The sequence below is a fragment of the Argopecten irradians genome, chromosome 6, assembly GCF_041381155.1.
Source record: "Argopecten irradians isolate NY chromosome 6, Ai_NY, whole genome shotgun sequence".
In the NCBI taxonomy this organism is placed as follows: Eukaryota; Metazoa; Mollusca; class Bivalvia; order Pectinida; family Pectinidae; genus Argopecten; species Argopecten irradians.
In genome coordinates, this window is record NC_091139.1 from 26,888,405 (window position 1) to 26,915,673 (window position 27,269).

Below are 27,269 nucleotides of genomic sequence, written 5' to 3' on the forward strand. Positions count from 1 at the left end.
CCAATGACCTTTTGAGGGCAAACGTTGTCATGGAAACCAATGTATTCCCCTGATGGTGCACTTTCCAATCGAAGCTTTTTAATACCTGGACTTTGATATGGACTAGGTCTAGGACAGCCACCAATGTCCTAGTTCGGTCAGAAACATTTATCCTTTATGGGAAAGTCTGTATTGGCGAAACTGTTTGAATATATTACACAATGTGTCACTCTAACAATGGGCCTGACATCAGTTATCATCATATTACACTTATAATAGAGTGATATATTACCTTTATATTACGGGCGTTAAATGTCGATTTCCAAGCAATTTAATGCAATCCATTAAAAATACAATTTTATGATATTTTTTAATTGAAGAAAATATTATATTGTAATTGTCATTACACAGATTTGTGAAATACATATTAGAATGTATAGTTTTGATAGCTAGACTTAAATTGTATTATAAAACATTACATTGTATGATATATTTCAATAGATTTACTTGTGTAATATACTGTATTAAACTGTATGTATTGTATTACAATTAATGTATGCCATTTTGACAGCTAGACTTGGTTTTATATGTTACAATGTATGTCAGTTAAATAGTCAAGCTTGTCATAGACACTACATTGTATACAATCTTAGTAGTTAAAAAATACATTGTAATACTATATTAGAAAGATGTAATACATTTTGTGTCATTAATGGTAAAAGACACACTGTATAACAATTAATACACTGTATAACATTGTTTTACAACAGAATTTACTACTGCAAAAATACTTGATAGCTGTCAATTTCTTTACATGGTGTAATGTATTACATTGTATGACCACAAATTATTGATACAATACACTAACTTATTTGTGGATCTTTTGATCATACAGTGTAATATATATATAGTTTGCATCAATATCCATCTGACAGTAAACTGACAATACTGATGAGGAGACTACTGAAATTGCTCCAGACTCAACACAGCAGGTCCCATGGGGTGACAATTAGGGGTCAAAAACATTTGTCGCTCTGTAACCTAAACCTTCAACCACACATATCCCATGCAGTGGTACATCGGTAAATGATTAGCTGGTATTGAAAAAGTGACAGTAAAAATTTTATGCCATCTGAAGCAGGACCTATCATCAGAAAATCTCCAAGTATGGCCCTGGGGAGGGATTACATAATCCCTGGGGGAGGGGGAGGGGATTAGATAATAATAGGGGCCATATGCACCCTTGTATCAGAATGTGTTAAAGATACCTAGACAGATACTAGTTACTGGAATGTATACCAAATCTCAAGGCCTGTTTTCCACTAAATCTACTTGATGTTCTATAATTAGTACTGGTGTATAGGCTTGTCAAATCTACCAAATATTAGTACACTTCCACTTATGTAAGTCACAGAACAGATACCAGTACATATACCCTGCATAATAATAATTTGGCAGAATTTTTCCATTACATAAACTTTGTAACAAATAGACAAATGAACTGTTCAGGCACAATAAGAGTTTGCAGAGATAAATCTCAATGGTAGTAGAAGCTGTCAGACCCATTAAAATGTCCCCTGTTAAAATGTACCTAATCTATGTATATATACATGAAGAAAATTTAAAGTTCATTGTAAGTGTCATAAATAGTAATGAGAATTTTTAGCTGTGATTATACCAGGCCAAGATCTCCAGAACGTTTGTAACTATACACAATTCTAAAGTTCAGTAATCTCGTAAACTGTTGGATCAGAATTCTAAGTTGTAATTAGACAAACCAGTGGTTAAGATGCTATAACTTGAAATGAGAAACAGCATACCGGCTCTAGCATTCCTTTCTATAGTCGAGGTTGACACCAGACTTTGAAGCATATTCTTTACAGAGGCCTAATTAGCATTAATTCTAGAGTTTGGCTCTTGTTAATCTCGTAATTTCCGATGACATTTGATACAATGTGATGTAATCAGTGTAAAACGGAGCTTTATTATTTCATTTCCCAGTGGCAAGTCAAGTGTGGCTTTATCGAATCAAATTAAGAAAAATAAAATCAAATTTAATAGAACTTGTCGTAAACAAACAATGAGCCATTGGACTTTTGTTAAAAAAGATGCATGATAAATGTCTCCCATGTCATCACCATGGTAACCATTCTATCGTTGGAATGCTTGTCTAATGAAGAGACAAACATTTTTTGCCCCTGTGCCGACATGTAAGAACACGAAATCAAATTAGATAAGTACTAGTTATGACATCACAGTCATTGTGGAGCTATTAACGGTAGGAGCCCCCTTAATACAAAACAATGAAAATTGCTTTGAATCTGCTCTTGTGAAATATTATTGCAGATGTGAAGCGGCTTTGTTAGGCAGTCGTCCTATGTAACATTACCCACTAGAGGCTAGTTGACTTTTAAATAGGGCTATCTAAATTTCTATCTTTTTTCCTGCCCGCTGAAGTTTTATCTTTGTAATTTGCGTTATAAACTATACATATATATATACACACATTATAGGAATAATCTACATCGAGGAAACAGTTTAAATTTTCATGAAGCTACATCAATTACTTTAATGAAATTTAGCACCATTTGTTAAGAATGCACTACCCACTTGGGAATTTTGGTAATTTGAGTCAGGAACTATACATAAAAGAAAACATTGTTTTGAATGCATTTTCAAAAATATCCTATCATATTTTTTTTTGTTCCTACATACCATTGATTCTCTTGGAATTTATCACATACAAATGAGAAAATGAATTTTTGATGTGGAAGTATGTCACGGTTGGCCGTGCAGACGGCAGTCCTGTGTATGATTACATCAATGTGGTATACATTGTAGATTAGGTTTCTATAGAAGTTTATTGTTGATAAATAACATATGTAATAAAACAAGGATAAGTAGTTGGCATAGCGACTCACCGCCATGTTATATTCTAACTATGCCAGCAATTTAAAATGATTTTCTGTCATTAAGTGGTATAAATTTGTCCAAGATATCACCGCAGATTAATGTTCACAAAATCGTTTTGAAACATGCTGACTTTCTGTTCCATATTCCCAAAGACTATGTGAATAATTTTAATCAAGTTTTTATATTGCAATCACACAAGATGCCATGTGTAAATGAAACAGATGGATGCAGAGTCTCGAGTTTGATCCTGCGACAGCCCACATTTGATGTGAATGACTTGCTCTTGGGTATATGTGCCTTAAATAAATAAATACCTATATATCAGAAGAAGTAAATTTTCTCCGAGGTTTCACATGTGTGACTCATATTAACCACAAAGTTGCCTGACAAATGACAAACATCGAGGAAAATATATAGTTAATTTTGAAGTATTTTGTCAAACATCACACAAGTAAATTGATGTCGTAAAGCCAAGTGTTAGACAGATGTGCAACTGGAGATGTCAGTGCAGCAAAGGGAGAACAAACTGTACTTAATTACAAATATATATATATGTATATCAGATTGCCAAATTCCAGTGCCCTCCTCTTCAGTGCTGGTGGTACTATAAAACAGTCTTTCCCCTCTTCTGACTATACACACTTGGTACTTCAAATTCACTCCAGTTGCTATGGTGACCTAGCCAGCTGTCCATCAGCCTGAATTACAATGCATATTTAGCTATTGTTTTGTGTGTTACATCTGAAACTTAGTATGTTGATCTTCAAGTCAGCTAGAGTCAGCATCAACTACTAGAGGGACAGCAGGGGTCTGGTGAACAATTACTTTGGTCAAACCCAGCACTCTTATCTATATTATATATCTTACCCAGCCAAGACTGGCTGCCTGATCAAATCTGATACATATACCACCCTCCACAAATGTTATTTTACACAAAATTTGGTTATGGTATTGTGATAGTGGACTGAACAGTAGAACAGGAGGGAGCATTCATCCCCCCACCCTCACCAGTATACCCCTGTGTGGGGGAGAGAGTGCCCCTCACAGGTCCCCCCAGGGGGCTGTCGTACAGTTCATGCACCACACATACTATCTAATCTTCTACCATTAGACACACGTCTCTATGAAATGTGTTTTGAATTTTAACCTTGGCTCTTGTACACTATTGTTAGGCCCCCAGAATTCCTTGCGCAGAATTCATTAAAATTCATGATCAGTTTTTGGACCCAGCTAAGCTTATAGCCACAGTAGCTAGCCCTGGCCTGGGTTTTGTCTGAACTTATTAAATGCCAATTTATAGACAAATTAGATTGCGGCCAGTTTCACCATGCTCCAAGCCATTTATGGTCAGAGCTTCATGGGTCCAGCCTACATCCTCTGGCCTGCTGGAACCAATACCAGTCAAGTTTACATGATGTGCTGTTGATAGTTTGGTTTCCAAGTCTACCAATATTTTAATGCCATGGCTAGCCAGGGGTCAGTGGGGAGAAATCGGTTTGTTCCATATGGTCTCAATACAAGGCGGTCTACACCACTGCAGAACAGAGCAGCTAAATTTACACCAAATTATCTAAGACTACAATTAAGAAATTTATATAGTATCAATTTACGCTAATGGCCTGCCTGTACTCCACAGCTTCATAGTACAAAAAATCTCAAGGGTAGGGCGCATTTGTAATCCAAGCCAGCTGTAAACGATACAAATGTTCAACAATATACTCAACATCATAAATATTAAACGAAAATAAAACCTTTCAAAATTAAAACGGAAAAGTAACAAGAACTTTACACAACTTTACAACGGAAACTACTAATTAGTTGGCCCATTTACATAAGTGAAAAAAGTATTTACAAATCCAGCCATTAAAATGTTTCATTTCCCCTGAGGTTAGAGCATCTCATATAAATCACAGCTTTCACTAGAGAAAACATTACATTTTAATTCTGTGAATACCATTATAGTTGGAGTACTGGCAGCATCAACCACAGCCTATATACCTGACATAATTAACATTATTTAGTATTCAAACGCCGGGTGTCAGTGATGAAGTTAAGTCATTTGTTTTAGGACTAGATGTTGACTTGTGACACAGGAATGTGACGCCAGTGTCAGGGGTTAGTATAGAGGACTGCCCATACCATCCTCCCCACCTCTACTTAGACTAATTAGTAAAGCTCTTAATTAATACAAAGTTCACAGCAGCCAGAATGTAGATTTGGCCACATATACTTGGTGGTTATGTCCGGTTATAATTGTGATAGTTTAGTTAGCTTGATCACATGTGTTTCTGATGTCCAGTGCCATCACAGAAAAGCTTTGTCAGCTTGACCAGATGTTTATAAATGTCAGTTATGACCCCCACTATCTCCCATCTGTGCTTAATTTATAATAAGTAAATAATTGTTTACTTTTCTCAGCTTGACATGTGTTTGATAGGGGAAATCTAGAGTAAAATATTCAGACTTTGTTGAATTTAATCTGTATGAAAGGGAATCTAATCTAGATTAGTGTTATAGCTAGCCAACAGGCATGCACCCCCTCCCCTCCCTGTATGTACAATAGGGGTGTAGAGGTAGGGGGAGGGGGTATATTTCTGCTGTGATGCATATAGATAAAGATACACACATAATGTAACACTCCCTCCCATCATACAACACTGACTGACAAAATTAACTCAATTCATCTGAGAGAAGACCTTCAGAAGTTTGAAACCCAACACCCTGCAGCACACTCCAATCCTAGTGATGTACTGGCATAATTAAAACAGCAAGGTAGAGTGATTAAAATGGGCGTGCTGGACAGTGGCCATCACTGGTCAGAGATAGAGATTTACAGAACTAGAGCTGGGCTGGAGTTGAGAAACAAGACCCTGGACAACTAGGACCCATTGAACTGTCATCATCTGTCCAATATTCTGCCTTATCTATCAGACCCTAGTAATTAAACACAGACCCATCACCTTACCTATCCCAGTCAAACCCAAAAATGCCAACTTCACTGTTTCAAGGTGGGGATGATGGCCGCCTGACTCTAGTGGAACATGACAGCATCTCCTCAATAGCATAATAATTCACATCAAATCTATTAATATCATACAGCACCTCTTCACAGAAATTTTCACAGAAATTTTCCTAACTCATGCACCCCTGAAATTCAAAGTGATCTCTCCCAGTCTTTGATTTAGAAGAGTTCAAATGTTGCTTCAGGGGTGTATGAAAACAAATAAAGTGTTTTCAGCAAAATTTGGGACTAAAACCAGCTGACACATTTTTTTCTACTCAGAAATTAAGTTTTCTTTATATAATGATTTTGGTAGAAAATTGATGATGGGAGTTGGCCTCATACAATCATTCTTTTTCCCCATTATATTAAAACACAATTTTCGCTATCATGGGTTTGAATGTTCAATTATTGATGTAAATTGCATTCAATCCTTCTTAGTTCTCTCCCCTTATAAACAGAAATTGATAGAAACATCATTTATTTGTGTGAGAAAATTTAAATATCAAAGAGTTATCTTCTCCTTGGAAGCAGATATGATTGATACATTTCTTTGAGAGGCAAACTCTATTTTCAGAGTTATCTTCCCCTTGTTGGCAGGTATTGAATGCTACATTGTTTGTTTCAGTACAAATATTTTAATTTCACTTAGATAGCTCTCCCTTTCAAGCAATTATTGATTGTTTTGTTAGTTTTATGGATGTGTGAGAGATAATTTTAATCTCATTTGAGTTATCTGCCCCTTGCAATCAAGTTATTACTGCTACATTATTTGTTTAAGTAAAAACATTTCACTCATATTGAGTTATCCCCCTTTGTAATACAACAAACTCTAGTTAACTATTTTCGTCATTCAAAAAAATGTTTAATTGGCTTTAGTATTAGCTGGAATGAATCAGAGACCATTTTATCTACTTTTACTATCTTCACATTAAAACCCTCTTTTGTCAGTTCTTAGACATAAATGTGATCAATCTTCAGTCTACAGGAACAACGGACAGAAAAACAAAGCCTTTTTTAAATTTTCCTCTTTATCTGACCAGCCATTTGAGTAGTTCAAACTCCCATTTTCTCCCTCACCAATATTTTTCTGGTGGTACGCATTAAAATATCATGGCTGGGTTTTCCCATCTGACGCAACCATCACAAGCAGATCTATCACGGGAACTTCTCTAGTCCTTGCTCATCACTTTTCCATTTTTCACATCATGGAAGATTACTACAGCCAAGTAATTGTAAGTGGGATCTTTATTCCCAGGTTACCCACATTAATTTCATCCAGCAGAAAAATTATCTTGATAAAAAAATGCATTCAAGTGTAGAAAGTTGGCATGAAGACTTTTCAAAAAAAAATTGTAAAGGAAGCAAAAAAAGAGCTTCTGTTTTGTATTTCTAAATGAGTTAGTAGAAAAACTGATCAATACACATCTGATGTAAATCTGTCGTATAGGAAATTATCATGGCCATTTATTACCAACAACAATACAGTATTTCTATATACGGCCTTGTGGGGAGCGACTATTAAACGACCCAATAGCACTTCAAAATTCAGTCAGTTATAGAATCAATCCATATAGCTGACAAATTCTTCATTTCTCTGCCGATCGTATCCTGTGGGTTCAGGAAGACTATTAAATGCTTATTGTACATATATCTGGCTTGTTTAACTACTTAAGGATTTCGATAACCGAAATTGCATCTTCATCATCGTCACATATTGAATTTCAAATCCATAAGGTTGTTTCCATATATTTAAAATCTATGGTTCATTCATTAGCTGGTATGAAATCGTTCTGAGATTTATGATTTATTTTGTTAACGGAAAAAGCCTGATAATAGATCCTTAAAAATAATTTTAATGCATCTAAATTACATCTTGTTTTTCAATAGCTAACATGAAATTGCTTTGAGATTTAGGATATTTTTAATGAAAGAGCTAGATAATAGATACTCTTTAAATTAATTCAGTGTATATGAAACAATTCCAAAACAGGAATGGAGAACTTATTATCTGTAATGAATGGTCAGTTTAGTAATGCATATCATAATGGACAACACACAGTGGTCATTATTGGGAATACGAGGACACAAAATGAGTACAGATTGATACTGATCCACAGGCCCTTTCAATACCTAGTACAAATCATACATAACCTACAGGACGAAGATTTGACCATATGCTAATCATATGTAAATTATCCAGTAACTGTGACAATGAGTGGGGCCAGGGTTAAAAACAAGTCATATTTCTTCAAAATTAACCAAGCAGGAACATATTGTATGATATCACAAGTGACAGTTAGTGTTTTTTTTACTTTTGTTTTATTTTTTTTCCTCACAAAATGAGGCCTGTTAAAGGAGACAAAACTTCCCATGAATTAGGACTGAGGATAATCAGGATTAGGGATTTGGTTTCCATGGAAACGGAAGCTCCTGTGGATGCTGGCTATTACTACATTTATTACCATTCTCAAAACTAATCACAAATTTCTAACAAATTTGTGTGGTATGAATATGAAATGAAAAATGTCCAGAACTGATTCTAATTTGGCCGCTGGACATTCCACCAGGCGCTGACCCCAGCGGTCAATCTGGGCCTAGGGTAAGTGAATTGAGGCTGGACAACACAGTCACAATGGCTGGCAGTGGAGGCTCACTACCAAATTAATGCACAGTTTGTAGCGAAAAAAATTGCCAATAAAGATGGAGATTTTTTGTGTTGGATGTTATATGTGGAGTTCTATATCTGAAGTGACCATGCTTAAACAGATTTGTGTGTCCAGTCGGTAGTGATCGGAAGGCCGCAAGGCACAATGAACATACAGAATTGTACTTTATCGTCAATTCTTTCCACATTCTGAGAAATCATTTTTTTAAATTCAATAAAGGAACAGTATATCTATTTTTTTTTTTTTTAAAGTTCTCTTGATATTTGTTTTGACATACTTCTTAAGATTTCATGAACACTATGTAAGATTTAATGACTTATTTTAAAATTACTACTTTTTTTTTTACTGTGACGTAAAAGATAGGATGGTTTCACAAAAGCTGTAAACAGTTTTCTTTCCATGGCTTCTTCATAGGAGAAAACAAAATCTGCAAATGTTTTTGTCATTATTCAACAGACAACCAAAATGAAAAAAAACACACTATCAAGTACATCTAGGAAATCTTTCTCTGTCAAACTAGTTTAGTTTCTTACATCATTTTCCTCCTCAAGAAAACTCTAAAACTACCATTTTTTTATTCAAAGAATGGCACTCCCCGAAAATAAACAACAGACATTTCTGTAGCATGATAATGCAGTATTAGTGTCTTAAAGTAAAACTCTGTTCCAACATTTGAATTAGACAGTTAAAACAAGCAGCCAGTTAGTATGACCAGTTATAGTTAATACAGCATACACTTAAAGCTGAATAGTCTGACCACATAAACTTTTTGAATCAACATTTATTCTTTTGTGGATTGAAAACCAAATAATTAGGAATCATGATATTAGATAAGGCATTCTCAGAGAAGGGTGGGACATTTGATTAGAGTTAAGAGTTTTTTTAACCTTATGCTGTGATAGTCTCAAACTCAAAGTAATCTATTCTTGATCCATAATTGCTACAATCGCACAGTAAATGAAGGGTACAAGTATAAAAGTACTGACTGCAGGTCTATGGCTTTTCTCTGTGTACTCCAACTTTTCTCCACTTACTTAACCTAACAATGCTTAAATGCACCTCCCTGTTAAAAGGACATTACGATCCAAGAAACCAAATCGGGATCTAGAAGGTGGCAAATTTGAGATGTCCTGACATTGATGGGTTTTTTCTCTGGGTACTTCAGCTTTCCTTTGACTCCAAAACCGCCCATGTTCTTCATAACTGCGGCTGTTAATAAGATTTGTAAAACAATAAGAAATCAGAGGAAACAAACTTACCTTAGAGAATCCGCCCACAGACCCAATCAATCTCTCTGTAAGGAAAACACAAAATTCTTCATAGGTTTAAAAGACAAGAACCAATTTGTCATGTTATTGATCAAAACAAATTAAGAATTAGATAAGTATAACAATTCTATAACGACAAATTAGCAACTTTGGTTTTATCACATCTTTAGTTTTCATATATATGATGTCCTCATAACCCAAGGCTGTTTGTGTTTCTTAAAAATGAGAAATGAACTGGTCTGTGTTGTCATGGTTATGAGCTCTACCTCATTGTTTCAGATAACATGTGATGGACCTCTTACATAATACATAGGTAGCCACCAGCTACTACTGCAGATCCTCAATAAAAATGACGTTTATGACTGGTGTGTAATTAACTTGAATCTGTTTGGTTTGATTACGTTTATGTACCTTAACAGCCAGAGTTATTTCAGGACAGGTCAGGTTTACGGGAGGTGGAGGAAATCTGGAGTACTCAGCAAAAAATCACCACCTCATGATTAGTACCTGGCAAATGCCCCACATGGGATTTGAACTTGCGACCTAGATGTGGAGGGCTTGTGGTAATATATTGATGAGACATCTAAACCACTTGGTCACTGTGGCCCCAATTATAAACTGAACTTCTTATTTAGCATAAAGCCTTAAAATTTTTATTGACAATTTTGTATACCCTATATCATTTTAATTTCAGGGGAAGATAAATATATATAGTAGCAAGCATCAATGAAGAAATGCCTTAATTCTCAAGTATAACAAGGAATCTTTATCTCACCTACACAATGGTAACATTTTTAAAAGATCTTTCTAATGCTTTTCTTGTTATGCATAGCTATATTAGCTTACATATTAGATGTGCAGCTTTCCCTCGATAAAAGTTTGCCTGCAGATGGCAAAGGCAAACGTTCTTAAATCATTAACATCGTAATCAAACTGTTACTATAGATACCACACGGAGGACATTCATGATTTAACAGACAATTAAGTAAATTTTACACCTGCAATATCTCACCTGGAATATAAATCTGTTTCAAGTACCTTAGATAGCTAATTAAAATAAGTGACATTTCATTTGCACAACAATGACGTACATTATTAATAAGTAATGTTTTAACAAATTAATATTAGGTTTTTACATGTTAATTACAATTTAACATGAAAGCACTGGGGGATGTGACCAATGCCATGAGAAAGTCAGAGTTTGGTGTTTCACAAACGCTGGAGAATAGGAATCGGTGTCGGCTGAAACTCAGTAACCCCTGTGGGACGGAATGCCAGGTAAATTGGAGAAAGTAAGAAAAGAAAACATTATGGTAATTAGCTTTGAGATATTGGAAAAGAATAAGGGATCAATACTGTGATGTGTAAGACCAGTTTAGGGAGCAGTGCAGATTACAATAGCCAGTACCGTTGGCCGTAGACAAACATGCAATGATAATTCCCACGTCGTCTTTACACCGGATCAAGTTCTAATATTTATGACTCAATTGATTTTAAATCCTCAAGTCTGTTAAAAATTTATTTAGACCCATAAAATCAATTTGTGAGATGGCTTTATGTATTCCGTAATTGACTTACACATGTTTCACTGGTCACAAGGCCCCGATTAGCTTTATGGTCAGTACCCAAGAGGTTTAGGCCCTGACTTAAGAACTGTGGTCAGCACCACACCGATCTTGGCCCTGACAAAGCATATAGATAGTCCAAGCGGGTCTTAGGTCCCAAACAGGGATAAGGTCAATACTAAGGGGTATTGGCCCTTATCAAGCATATAGTCAGTACTAGTGGGTTGAAGGTCCCAATCAGGCCTATGGTCCATACCTTGAGGTTTCCACTCCAATTTGACCTTTTTTTCATCAGGATATGGCAGGGATTGTATTGCCCTAATCAGTTTATTATCCAACCATGATCAGGCCTTTTCTCAAAGATAATGGTCAAAACTTTGGCCCTAACAAAGTACATAATGGCCAGTACAGTAGATATTTTGGCCCTAATAAGGTATATAGTTAACACTAAGAGGTTTAGATCCTGCTCAGGCCTATGGCCAGTACCATACTACATAGGTATTTTGGCCCTGATCAAACCATTATGAAAATGAGAGGGCTTACACCCTAATCAGGCCTATGTTCTTTATGGAAGGGTTCAAAGTTTGGACTCATCTGCTTATTGAAGTAACCAAGGATTTTTTTCTTTTGCTACTATGGTCAGAACCTGGCAACAGTCCCATGTGGGATTCAAGCTCACAACCCAGAGGTGGAGGGCCACTGGTAATACAACACTCGGTCATTTCAGAGGATTGTGTAGTAGAAGAGTGTTTTGGACCCTGATCAGGCGTATGGCCAGTACTCGAGGGATTGGAATGCAACAAAAAGATAACATTTTACTACTCCATTCTATGGGGACACTTGTACTTTCATATAAAATATCAAATGACCACACAACTAATTTAATAGCCCTTCCATATGGAACAATAAACTTGGTTAGCTGTGAACATGTCCTTTTAACACTGAACAGTCACAATCACAAGTATCGCACACAAAAACATGTACAAACTTTTCCAGAAAAATAATCTGCAGCGAATGAAAAAACTTTTTCTGATTCTAAATCTCTTACATTGCTATCACCAAATGAACTTAATAAAAAAAACATTTGATAACAGCTAAGCAAATAAGACATTTAATAAATAAACAAAAAAATCAGAAATATAAAAAAAAATCCAAGCTATAAGTCTGGCTGATTCTGGGTCAATCTCCGATGTCTGAAGAAGCAGTCTTACTTAGCTGTCAAAATCAATTGGACACGTTTGTCTGGCCAAGTGAAGAATTGTGTGTGGCAAATCCTATCAGAGTTTAATCTTGCTGTTTGTTTAGGTCTTATAATTTTATTCTTAGAAATATTGGAGGACTAGAACAAACACAAAAGCTCTGTCTTAATGGCAGTTTACTAACAAGTAGGTTTTATCAGGTTTTATCTCTGGCCATCTATCACCATTCCCTGTAGGTCCATCTGAAGAGGAGGGGAGGTGGGGACCAAGGGGGGTGTTCTGGACTCTACTGATGAGTAAGTTTTATCTCTTGGTCAGGTAAACAAACCACCAGCCTATGAATCACCTGTAATTTTAATTTCTACATTTTATAAGTTTCCACAGGTAGGTAATGTCATACTGATAAATGACATGGGACCAGATATCCCTAACAAGGTCAAACGTTTTCCATATATTTGGCCACTAACAAGGTCAAATGTTTTCCATATGTTTGGCCCAAGCTGATACATTTTACCTCAGATTAGTTCAACAAGGTCAACAATTGGAAATTTACCTGTAAATAGTCACAGGATATTTGTTTTATATAGTAATTAATACAAGAGGTCCAATTGGCCTGAATCAAACTTCACTTGGAATTTTACGCAATTCATTCCTATGAACTTGAACTATATGTACAAGATCCATGACCTTGAATTATGTACAAGGCCGTTGATTTGAACAAACTAAATTCCACTACTCTAAAACACAATCTGGGGTTTTTACGCTGTTGAAAAGATGTTAATTGCTAGTTGTCATCAGACCAACATAGGATTCTGTTATATACCAAGACAATATATTGAAAATGTTTCAATTTTAAACTGATTTTATTTTTTTACTAGTATCATTACACTAAAGATATTATAAATATTAAATTAATTTCCAAAACTTTTTAATTATGTATCCAGAATATATATGGTATCTTTTCCCCATATTTTTTGGCTATGCTCGTTTCAAATCTACAAGGTTCTTGAAGTTATTTTAAATCATTCTCTCACATAACTTTAAATGGAATGATATTAAAACTCTAAAAGAAATTAATAATTAATGCTTTCACAATCATTAGTAAAACGCAAATAAAATTTCCTACGACAGTCACCATGGAACCTTTGGAAGACAAACACTTCCTATTCATCTTGGTTCACTGCACTCAGACCAATTAACAATTCAGCATTACTGGAATTGAACAATTTACTTATTCATTTTCTAGGAGACATCAAAGACAATTGCAGATCAAATATTTATGTTTTTTGAAAAGTAAAATACATGAAATGTCTGGACAGAATTACATATTTTTATTGCAATCGTCCTTTGCCCAGAAACCACGTCTATATCGCGATGTTTTTCCGCGTCCTTGGCGTTCAGAACGGTTTTTAAGGGACAGCACAAATGCTATATATAATAGCATTTCTAACAGCAATTCATTTCAGCACTTGGACAGTTTTACTGCTGTACTAATGAAATCAAGTAGATGGCTAAATTCTCCAGCTCTGGGGGGAAAATTCTCGGCAAATTCAATACAAGAGAAAGCAAATATGTCTATATAAGTAAAACACTTCATTTGGGAGTGATGTAGCGTTGAAGTGCTATAGATGTGACAGGCAAATAGCCGTTTGTTTGAAATAACTTGAAAAATATTAACTATACTGCTAGTCATTCATGCCGCATATTCCTTATACCGAAGTTTAGAAATAATACAGATTTAATCAACTAGCTAGCTGTTCAGCTCAAGATTTAATAAAAAGAAAGAATTCATCTGGGTTTAATTCTCTGTGTTGTACATTTTAGTCCAAATAGATAGAGACTCAATTTGAGAGTGTCTAGCCAGTTCCATTTTTCTGTGTAATCAAGTGCCCAGCCATTAAAACTAGCCTAGCTACAATGTAATTGGGTTTATAACTCATTATAAGATATTTCACTGCGACTGTTTCTCTCTTTCGCCAACGTATCCTGTCTAAAGCCAAAACTTTTTCGCTACGTGTCCGTCCATTTTATCCCTCTTCTGAATAGTCATTACCAACGATGAGTGCAATTTCTTTCCAATAGACCTATACTTGCCATAGCCGCCTAGACTTACTAATAGACGTCCGGCCTCTCAGTAAATTTAATTTTATTTCATTCTCTTATTAAATGTTACAAAACTAAAGCAGCCACTTACGGTCATGTATATTTCAGCGGAGTTAAGCCTGTCACAGTTACCTAACCAAATGCATGCAATAGCTGTATATAGCGCATCTCCTTAAAAGCCTTCTGATTACCAACATGTAGGCAATAGACTACACTGCTAATTGGGGAATTAGTTATTGCAGACTATACTAGTCGACAGTAAGCCAACACTACCTCAAACCCAGCATTAATTGTTAACCACGGCTAAACTCATTATAGCACCATAAAGATGGCCCTTTCTAAGACATGTTCCATTTCATTAAAAGGCAATGGACGTATATATATATATATATATATATATATATACAATTTTTTAGAAACAAAAGTGAAGATATACAAAGCTTTTATCAAATATGTTTATTGCAAACATTCATACTCATTTTACAGGTTCCAACTCTTTATGTCCACTGATGACACAAATAAATGTTGGTTTTCTTTTTTTCTTTATTTCTTTTTTCTTATTTTCTATTTTTGTAGAGGTGGGAGCTAGGTTTCCTCTCTATCTAAAAATAACTTCTATGCTTTTAGAATTTCAACACTTCCATTGTCTCTAATTATATTTGGTAGAAGTTCCATTTAGCAAAGGACACTCGGTGACAAATTCAGTTTAACATCCACTAAGCCATTCAGGAGGAGTAGGCTTTTAAGAGTATATTGGCAGATTTAAAAAGGATAAAGTACTTGCTGAGCATCAAACTGATCAATTTTCCAGTCAAGTGATTTAATTATGTTTATTTGTAAAATTTGAAGCGATAAATGGAATGATTTACTAAAAACTGTTTGGACCAAACGATATTTCATTAGTGTTCTCAAGAAATCTTATCCCATGTATACCAACTGTCACATTCAGTCATGATCAGTATGCTTCTCTAGTCACCTCTGATTATTGTAGATGTCACATGACCCCTCATGTGATCTGTGACATAGATGGTCAGTAATGTCTACATGTTTTCTACAATATTTAATATTTTCTATTAAATACATAAAACATTTTGTGGTGAAGTCTTTTTTAGTCTGGTACATTCTGATTTCTAAGTCTTTTTTAAGTACATATTATATATTATAAAAAAAATCACTGTGCATTTTTTGCTGTAAGGTCAATAATCTTTCTGTACTGTTTTATCACTAGCAGGTCCTTTTTCACCATACATCCATGTTTTTGTAATAAAATCTTGAGTATTGCTGTAATGACAATGTTTTTGGCTGTTATTTTTTTTCTGTTAAATCTTCATGTTTGCTGCAACGTCAAAGATTTTTTGCTATAATGTCCATGTTTTTTAGATGAAAAGTTCCTGTTTTTGTCGATGTCAGTCTCTACAGCTGTTACCAAGTCTTATTGAAAATGGTTTGTATGTACTTATCGTAGCAGTGACAGTCAGTCCCTGGGAGATACTTGGAGCTAACACGATTCTAAGAATGGCCGCATAGGAGCACTTGTCTCTTTACATGTACAACATATACACTCGCAAGCATTATAGTGCAGGATTTCATTACATACATCATAAAAGTCCAATCCATCTGGGCCGATGATAACAACAAAGGTCTTCACAACACATCACTTACCCAAGCAACACATCATTTACCCGCTGTCTTTAACAAATTTTACATAAAACCTATTAAAGTCATCCACAATCACCTGTATTGTAAAAAAAAATTTAATTGTCTCCACAATCAAATTAGCCGTTTGGTTTGAATTTCGAAATGACACTTCTGAACGAGAATTAAAGTTATCAAATACATCAGTTTGATAATTTGATATAGAAAGAGTTAGGTGTGCGGGTTATGGGTTATGTTTTGGTCATGCAAACCATCAAACATCACATATATCCCTATACAAGTTGTTCGTTTAGCCCCATTGAAGTTCTGAGGTTCGTAGATTTGATTAGCCTAATCTAGTAATGAGTGAAACGTTGGATTTTAACTGCCCAGAAAATCACTGAAGTCCAGGATAATAGAACAATATTTCATTTTTGACATGGAACAATCAGGATATATCTACAGATGGTAAGACCAACCAGATAAGAACAGATGCTGTGTTTGATCAATTTCGGTTAAATTTCAACACCGGACTGTCAGCCTTATCCTATCCCAGCCTCCTCTACCCATTATGGCTGACTGATAAAAACTGAAAAGATGCATCGCCCAGGCTATAATAGCTGGAGGTGCTAGAGAAAACACCATCCCTTGTTTCAATGTTATTACCACCCCAACAAACATTTAGATATCAAAAATCTATGGTTTGGGTCAAATTTTCTGACCTACAAAAGAGCGGATTCGTGTGTGATAGAAAGCAGGATACTGTATTCAACATTCCAGAACTTAATGAGACTAAAACTCTGTAATCAACAGTTCTGGACCTGGCTCGAATGCTAATTACACTCATCAGACCAAATTGGATTACATTCTAATTGAAATTTCACAAGTAGACTACATGCATGGTATACCGAATTCACACACTACCACCTACATATGTATAGCTCCATATATGGTAGATTTTCGTCTTATCGTTTGAATGTCCTTGCGTTGCCAAGACGACTGCAATGCAGTGGCTATGTGGTTGTCATGGAAACTATCTTGCCCCACCCTGTCCCTCTAAGCATTCTCTAATACTCTAATAAAGCCATTTGGACAAAGTCCACTTTTGACACATTCGCTGTATATACTTTTTTACTTCACTTAGCTAAGAATCACTTATCACTGAAGAAAATCAAGCTAATGCAAACATTTGCTGTACGTGGCGTCCAAATCATTTCATGTCCACGATAGACTTTTTTCAAACAGTTGGATGGGGACATAAAACCATCCGTGCCCTGCATGTGCGACTGAGGGGAAATGATTGGACGAATCACATCACGGGGACCAGCCAGACTTCGACCAAATACTCACAAATATTGTCAGACCAGCTATGAATAAATCATTTTTTCAACAAAACTTGTGAACAAACATGAAAGACAATTGCATGTATTCATAAGCATGAAATGTGCCTTACACAGGGATAAACTCTAGTTAAACATTCAACTTGGTCTGATAAAATCTACTGATATAAGAATTGTTTTGTTCTAATAGTGTTTACTAATAAATAGTTATGGCAATGGGGTCTAATCTGATTCAGCAATCGGTTGACCAAAGGAATTCACAGACCAGGTGGTGAATCGGTCCATGGCTACAGATATGTACAAGACAAACACTTTGTCAGCTCCAGGAACCAAAGCCTTGTCGGCCAAACTTGACCATTTAAATTCGGTGTGGTTACCAAGGTTACCAAGTCTGGGCTTTGGACAGCCAGACGCATTTTCAAGACAATTGGCATGTGTTATAATCTTACCAAACCTCATCAATCGTGGGGAACACAATCCTCAACCAACGACTACCTAACATTTACACTTCTTAATGAAATAAACTAAATCTCAGAAAAATACATCAGTGATCTCCCCTCTCTTTTGACACATATCTCAAAGCCAGAATCCCAGCATGCTATAATAGGCTGTAGGGAGATTTTTGATTGCGGTGGCTGCCCATGTCCAATACCGGCCTGTAAACATCGTCCAAGGCGACAGATAGGTCTGAACTTTGACCTCAGATGTCTAGACACTGGTAATGTTTTACCTCATCGAAGAGCTCATACAAGGCCATTCAAAAGTAAATATTACATTTTAGTCGGCTTAAATCATATTCTCGAAATAAAAAAAAACGAAAGCACATTTCTTAAACACGGCATTAAAGAAGCGAACTTTGTAAATGTACGTCGTTACAGCTGAGGATAAAAGTCTTTAAAGAAGCAAGGAAAATTAAGAAAAAATGTTTAAACCGCGTCTGAATTTAACAATGGCGCAACGATTATCTTATAGAAGACAATAAATAACATGGGAGTTAGGATATGGTGGGAGTTTATGTCAATACTCACCCTTACTGTTGATAAAAACTATAAAAGTGAAGCTGACCAAATGTAGAATACGTTAGTAGGGAAGGGCTGGACAAACACATGTCAAGCCATCAAGGATCAGGGGTCCGACTCCACCAGATGGAGCCGCTGATCATCGTCATGGAAAACATCTCAAAGCTCATGGCTTCCTTCCGTCCCCAATAAATCAGGCTGATGCTGGCAAAGTTCAATTCAAAAATTAATCTTTGGATGAAATTTTGCTGCTTCACCACGACTGTTGATCAGTTCTATATATTGATTTTCAGTAAAAACCCAGGAAACCCAGGTAACCCACTGAAAGATGGGAGAAAGGAATGAGGTTGGGGGGAGGGAGGGGTTGAGAAACAGCTGCAACTAACTCTTGACCTAAACAATATAATTTCATCTTTTTGATGGAAACGGTAGAATGTAAATAATAGTTGTGGACAGAAATCTAGAGATCCAGGGCGAGGCTCGCTCTAAACTTACTAACTTCTCCTTGGGTCATAAAACTGCTCTTAACCAGGCCCTCTAATTCTATAGGCTGATAATAGAAAAATAATTATTGATTTCCATAAGGGACCGAGATATGGGCGAAATTTTCACACCAAACCAGTCTCATTAACCTTAGCTCATTCTCTCATGTAGAAAAAGTATGACGTCCCGGTCCCAACGAGAGAAGGTTTGGGCAGGCCAAATTTATCAGGGGCGCCCAACAGTTCAATAAAAAGGGAAATATAGCAGGCACTTCACCGTTATCATCATTAATAAATTTGCCCTTTTCAAAGTTTTTGTAGAACTCGGGGGATTAATTACCTATGGATTACTTGACATGAAAATACTTCAAAACCTATCTTTTCATGATATAAACCCATAAATATTTCATGTTTCAGATGAGAATGGATTTTGAGTTATATACCTACAGAGCGATGGTACTTCCTGTCTAAGTAAAAACAAAAATTCCTGTTTCAGTATGACTGCCGACTACGCATTAAATATTTATGAAATAGAGAAAACATTATGGTTTTATTATTTTTGCAAGATTTGGGGTTATTGCCTGATAGTAAGATGTTTCAAACCCCAGAAAAAATCAATACTTGTCAGCATTGTGAGTGGAGAACCATTGGTCATTGGAGTTTTATAGCTTTCTTCATGCTAAGTACTGGTCTGAGCTGGGGAGATCTGGCTAGAGAGAGGTCAAATATATCACAGGGGTTTCCAATATCTACAAGTCAAATGTAACAGGGGTGTCCATTATCTACAGATCACATGGAACAGGGGTGTCCAATATATACAGATCACATATAACAGGGGTTTCCAAAATTTGCCGTCCATGTCCAAAAGGGGTGTTTAATTTCAACAGGTCACATCAAACAGAGGAGTCCAAAATCATTTGGGGTGTTTAATTTCAACAGGTCACATCAAACAGAGGAGTCCAAAATCAACAAGTCACAAGAACAGGAGTGTGCAATATATACAGGTCACATGGAACAGGGATGTCCAATATATACAGATTACATATAACAGGGGTGTCCAATATATACAGATCACATATAACAGGGGTGTCCAATATATACAGATCACATATAACAGGGGTGTCCAATATATACAGATTACATATAACAGGGGTGTCCAATATATACAGATCACATATAACAGGGGTGTCCAATATATACAGATCACATATAACAGGGGTGTCCAATATATACAGATCACATATAACAGGGATGTCCAATATATACAGATCACATATAACAGGGGTGTCCAATATAAACAGTCACATGGAACAGGTGTCCAATATATACAGATTACATATAACAGGGTGTGTCCAATATATACAGATCACATATAACAGGGGTGTCCAATATATACAGATTACATATAACAGGGATGTCCAATATATACAGATCACATATAACAGGGGTGTCCAATATATACAGATCACATATAACAGGGATGTCCAATATATACAGATCACATATAACAGGGGTGTCCAATATATACAGATCACATATAACAGGGGTGTCCAATATATACAGATCACATATAACAGGGATGTCCAATATATACAGATCACATGGAACAGGGATGTCCAATATATACAGATTACATATAACAGGGATGTCCAATATATACAGATCACATATAACAGGCCCAGGGGGTGTCCAATATATACAGATCACATATAACAGGGATGTCCAATATATACAGGTCACATGGAACAGGGATGTCCAATATATACAGATCACATATAACAGGGATGTCCAATATATACAGATCACATATAACAGGGGTGTCCAATATATACAGATCACATATAACAGGGGTGTTCAATATAACAGGTCACATGAACCAGGGGTGTCCGAAATCTACAGATCAAAAAGAACAAGGCACATGTCTTAGTACATAGTTTAAGGGGGAGTCCAAGATAACCAGGTCATATCTAACAAGCCTAGGGATGTCTAATATCCACATGTCACATAGAACAGGGGTTTCCAATATCTACAGGTCACATGTAATAGGGGTGTCTATAAATATCTAAAGGTAACATGTAGCAGGAATGTTTCATATCTACAGGTCTAGTCTATCAGGGGCTTCAAACATCTACAATATATACAAAACAGGGGTCTCCAAAATATGCAGGTCAATTTATTATAGAGATTTATAATATCAACAGGTCCTATATCTTCAAGGGATGTTGACTATATATGTATTTCAATATAAAACAGGGGTGTCCAATTTATACAGGTCAATATATAACAGGGGTCTTCAACTTGTACAGATCACATCCAACAGGGGTGTCCAATATATAGAGGTAGTTATCAAAACATTGGTGTTTATCTTTTACTGGTTAGTATACCACAGGGGTTTAAACTGTGGTCAGTTAACAGTAGAAGACTGTTCTGCTAGTGAAAGGTTACCTGTACTTTGTACCTTCCTATGTGGAAAATGTACTTTACTCAAAATCCCTGAAGCACTGGAACGAGTCATGTTAAATCTAACATTCCATGGACCATCAATCTACCTTTTCAACAAAATCAAACTTCAAAAGCAGTTTAATTCTCGTGTACATGTTGCCGTATTCACCAGACATGAATATTAAATGGCATTGTACCCGCTTAACATCTCCATATAAGGCGTTTCATCTTTAATCTTGGACGCGTTTCTGCTTTTGTTTATAACCGTATTACTTCTGGAACAAACAATGATGAATGAGTTTAGATCAAACTTAGCAGTTACACCTGGGATGAGTGGATATAAAATTAATACATTTTATTGCAAAGTTACAGGTGTTGATCCATAGAGAACAACACCAGGAGTCTAATAAAATTACATTATAGATATTAAAGAATATAATATCTCTTTATCGCACGCTGGTGAATTTAAACAAGCTTGGAGAAAACTATACACCTGTATTGCGTGACCTTGAAAATCAAGGGTGTGTCCTGCTGGTACTGAAAGGTAGTTCTTGGAAATTCCTAAATATTTTTTCTAATTTGTTAAAATTATCAGTTGCAAGGGATCTCATTATTACTTTTTAATGATTATTTTGCATTGAAACATTGATCAGGGCCCATGTTTGATTGGCTATGGATATCTCACATATCTCTCCAATCCTATTTACAGGTAAGGCACAATGTCACAGTGACATGTAGAAATAATAGGCAATCAAGATGTCATGTGATGATAAGGTTTATTGAGAATGAGAAAGATATGCATATAAGAACAATCAAGGTAGAGTATCTTAGCTTTGTCAAAAGAGCAATCCACATACACACAGACCAGGCCGTTTCTCTTTACATTGTAAATCACAACATTCACAGATTTTTAACCAGAGTAAAGAACACCAATACCAGAAAGAGGATCTGGAAAAAAGAAGTTGTTATCTAAACGACCAGGACAAATTGTCATACAACCGCTTAACCATCTATACAGATTCTCTCCTTTTAAAATACGCTCAAAATTTCATATTTATTAACTGATAGGATAATATTCAAAATGCTCAATCAATATAAAGGCAATGCAGTAAGTAATATTGCTGAAATCTGTCTTCGTTGTTTGAGTTGATATATTTTGTTGAAATATGGCAGTTAGAACATAGAGTTACAACTATGAGAACAAAAAATTAAAAAAAACATACACTTTTTTCTTCCTTCTGGGAGGTCCAATTTCAACTTGTCTGTTAAAATTGGTTTAAACATGAAAACAATGCCACAATCCACACACATTTTTTTCCTTCAAAAGTATTGAGATTTCTCCTGGAGAAAGACATGTACCTCAAAGTTTGTGTTTAAGATATCTATCCACAAAAACATGAAAACAATGCCACAGTTAATCTAAAGTTTAAGTCTTCAAACATGTGAACTTTAGAAGAGGTATTGTGAATATGTACAAATGCTATTTGAAACGATGTTTGGTGGAAAATGAACCGATCAATCTGCTAATTGAATAAGACAAGAACAATTCGGACCCCCTGATAACATCTGCCGGAGAAGAATCTGCCTATGGATTAAATTTCCAAGCAAAGCTATGTCATCAGTATATACTTACTGTCAGGCAGAAAATGTGAAACACTCATTAAAATGCATCGGGACATGCTGTATCAACTCTCGGGAATTTGAGTGTGGTGCACATGGACAAAATCTGTCAAAAAATACTGCAGAATCATCGCATACAGCGATATCCAATATGTTACAGCCCAAGCTGACAAATTTCTAGCCTAACCAGAAACAGACATGAAAGAAAGTCTTTTTTTTCTTCCATGTTTCATGAACAATAGCAATGACGGTTGAAACAGATTTCGAAGAACATAAAAATATTTTGCAAATAAAACTGTACAGACAAGTATAGAATGTTGATTTAGTTTACAAAGAAATGACAAATGCATATGACACGACAATGATTGAGTACGGTTTTGACAATACATTACACTTGACGAATAAAAGTTTGAAGTTTTTTGCTTCTGGGGAATTCTAATATTATGTTAGCTGACATATGTCCTTGGCCCCAGTCCACATGTGTACGACTAAATTTCGGAGTTTGCTCTGCCAACTTCTCAACAAATTCATCAAAACTCTTAACTTAATACTTCACTCATCCGACCAACGACAGAAAGACTTGAAGACTTGATTAACATACAACTGTCACCCCTAGCAACAAATTCAGACCAGGAATTATTTAATTGGTTTACTGAAATTCCAATACATTCTCTTGTAACTACAATTACTTCAGAACTCGGGTAAAAAAAGGTTACTTATAAGAAGTTATCTACATTCCACATATTTCATCCCTGTCTTAAATTACCCATATTTGCTCTTTTCCTAACCCTATACCCATCTCCACAAAATGACCACAGTCCTCCAACCTTTTACCATCACCTGTTTTCCCTTTCCACATCCCTAAACCCCCATCACTACTTCCATCCCCTATTCATTACCCCACATTTCCTCTCCCCAAAATGTCAAACCTCACTTAAACACCTCTTTTACTCAACCCCATCCCCTTATCCCTATATTCACCTCCACTCTTTTTTCCACTTACCCCAGAGCCTCCATCATCCCCTCACCCAATCTTTACCTCTAACCAGTCTTACCACCATCCAGTATGTCCCTCTCCACACCCCCATACCCTCATACCTACCTTTGTCCCATTTTCCTCACCCCAAATCTTCTCCCCTTATCCCATACCTGATTAATGACACCAACCTCCACCCTTTTTTACCAAACCCAGTCTCTTCTTCCCCTAGCCCTCATACCCCGAATGGAGATGGAAGAGGACATCTTTGGAAAACCATTGCACTATGGTCATGATCAGTATATGGTAACTGCCCTACATGGGTTTCAAACTGCAACCCAGAGGTAAAGAGCAAGTGTTTGTGTAATCAATGTATTATTTATATAAACACAGTTTAAAATTGATCATTTTTAACATAAAAAAGTATCAGATAAAGATGTAAGCTCTTTCATCAATTACAGATATCCAACTCCTGTTATAACAGACATTGTCGGGTCATTCTTATTCTACCAGAAACATATGAAAAACATTTCGGCGAGTAAAATGATAAGGACCTCGAAACAGGATATAAAATTGCTATACATTTTCCATTTTTTTTCATAAATAAATTCCCCCAGGAATGTTTCATTTCTTTTAGTTTTCACATAGGTCATAAACTAAGACATACTGAAGGTCAAGCCAAGGTGCATAATTCCCAAAATCCCCTAACATAAATTGGTTTCCTAAGTCTTCAAACTGAAGAAAAATCAACCATCTGGTTCAGAAATAATAAATCACTTGGCCGAGAGTATTAATTTGATCAGAAAATCCAATAATGTTGCTTCCATCCGCACAGGTTAGGAACTTATCATACCGCAAAGCAAATGTTGGAAACAAGATAAAAATTCCCAACGGCTGTGTCCATCAAAGAATTTTTGCCTCCGTATCGTACCACCTTCGCTAGCCGATCATCATTTTTTCAAGTTTTTGTGCGTTTTAATGTTTTCCTACAAGGTTTTTATTTTCATTTTCTCTCACCTTTATGCAAGTGGCACAATACCTCATTAAGATTTAATTAAAACACAAGTTAATTACACCTGACAAAGATGGAACGGCAAATCAATTTACCATGAGTTATGAAGCTGAGATCATCGGAGCATCACACGAAATCACAGTGGAATAGAGAGGTTACTGACAGTCCAAGCAAGCAAATGTTGGTTGAATTTTTCATTTTTATGACTGGAGGTACTGTACTATAAAATGCCAATTAGTGACAAAGTTTAGAATTCCATAGGGAAATTCTTACATCTATGTGTGAAGACTAACACTTGATTTAGTTAGAGCTATCTCAGGAGGAATCTACTCATAATTTATATGTAAAATCTATACGCTCTCCCAATCCAAAGGATCTTAAATACAGCTAATCTATAAATATCAAATTCTACACGGCAATACAGAGGAAAACAAAGAAAATGACAGCTCAATGCGACAGAAAATATGAGAGAGTCAATGAATGAAAAGAAAAAGATTTGTTACATGCAAGCGATACTTTTTCTCCAGAGAAAACACTATAACAAATCCAGTTTCATGCAAAAATTAGTCCTGGGATACAGCAATCAATTTTTTCATCATGTTTGTGTATATATATCTAGGTAAACCCAAATCACACATCTATATTTTATCATGAATAACTTTCCTTGAAATTAATCATGAATCTCATGCAAGATAAATTTGATTTTTGCCAATTTGCCAAACATATGGCGTCCGTCTGAAGAAGACTGCACTGTGTGCAGACGACACACGAGCCTACAAGCAGACAGTAAGGAAGGCAGCTGGACAACTCTCAATTTGCAAAAAACCTCATAAGACCACATTATACAATCAAATAAACATCATATTGTTGAGAACACTTTCATCTTGTTTTTTATATTTGACATTATGTGATATTTTAAGAATTATTATATCCACATGAAGGGGCCTTAGTGGTCACATGGTTTAAGTGTCCCTCAGTTCCCCAACTAGCTTGCACTCTCCACCTATGGTTGCCAGTCTTAACCTATGTGGGACAAAATAACTGTGGGTTGGTAGTTTTTCTCTGGGTATCCTGGCCTGCATTTCTAAAATATGACTTCTCTAATGTATAATTGTACCAGAATCACAGTAAAATAAATTAATTTACTTTTATTTAGTAACTTTACATTTCCACTGGATTAAATTTCTATGAACTTTCAAGATACTTCTTATTACATATAAGAAAATATGCACAACACTTTATCAAAAAGTTGATCTAAAACTTTGATAAAAATCCCGAAACAATTTACATTGTCTCCAAGTTGTCATTGTCAGAGTTGGTTACTGTAGAAATTTCTTATCAGAGAGATGAGGTACTTAAGGTACACAATATGAGGGGAGAAAACAGCTGATCTACTTATCTCTCTACCCTATCTCCCCCATCATCAGGCACCCAAGGTGATGCTAACCTCAAAGTCCCCCTCCTCACTTCACCTCCCCCTCCCCCGACCAAACTTCAGCACCCAGTAGGATTCCTTCGGTACCAATCACCTTGGATTGTAGTGAAAAATGAAGATGTAAAAACCTGTCATTTGTAGAGCAGTGAACTCGGCCAGGGTTGTCAGTGTTAGTCGCACTCCGATGTTTGTTAACATTCCTGGGGATTGTTAAACATGAAACAGTTAGAGGATTTGTATAAATATGCTGATGTCACGCTGCTTAGCCATGCAATATATATCATGTCCACGAGGATAGTGGAAGCATGCAATGGGAGCTGTTCTCTGTGACCTTCCTCATTATGAACCTGGTGATATTGGCTCAAATTCTGAACAGATATGGTGCTAAGGTCCACTCTGGTCTATCTATGTACCTGATGATATTAGTTCAAACTATGAACCAGTACTACAAATATGGTACTAAGGTCCTCTCACCTATCTTTATGCCTGTTGTGTTATTGGTTCAGACTGTGAACCAACTGTCTGAACCAGTTCTACAGATATGGTGTTAAGGTCCTTTGGCCTATCTATGTACCTGGTGATATTAGTCCAGATTCTGAACAAGTTCTATA

At 35.9% G+C, this 27,269-nt stretch overlaps 1 protein-coding gene across 4 annotated transcripts in view; it reads right to left on the reverse strand.

Annotated features, from left to right (window-relative positions):
- The window catches only part of LOC138325488 (caspase activity and apoptosis inhibitor 1-like), a 230,883-nt gene that overhangs the window by 168,439 nt on the left and 35,175 nt on the right, over positions 1-27,269 (reverse strand). For all 4 annotated transcript variants that reach the window (XM_069271177.1, XM_069271179.1, XM_069271178.1 and 1 more), the window contains one exon: positions 9,822-9,856. The gene's annotated coding sequence lies outside the window, so the exon portion shown is untranslated. The remainder of the gene's footprint in view (positions 1-9,821; positions 9,857-27,269) is intronic.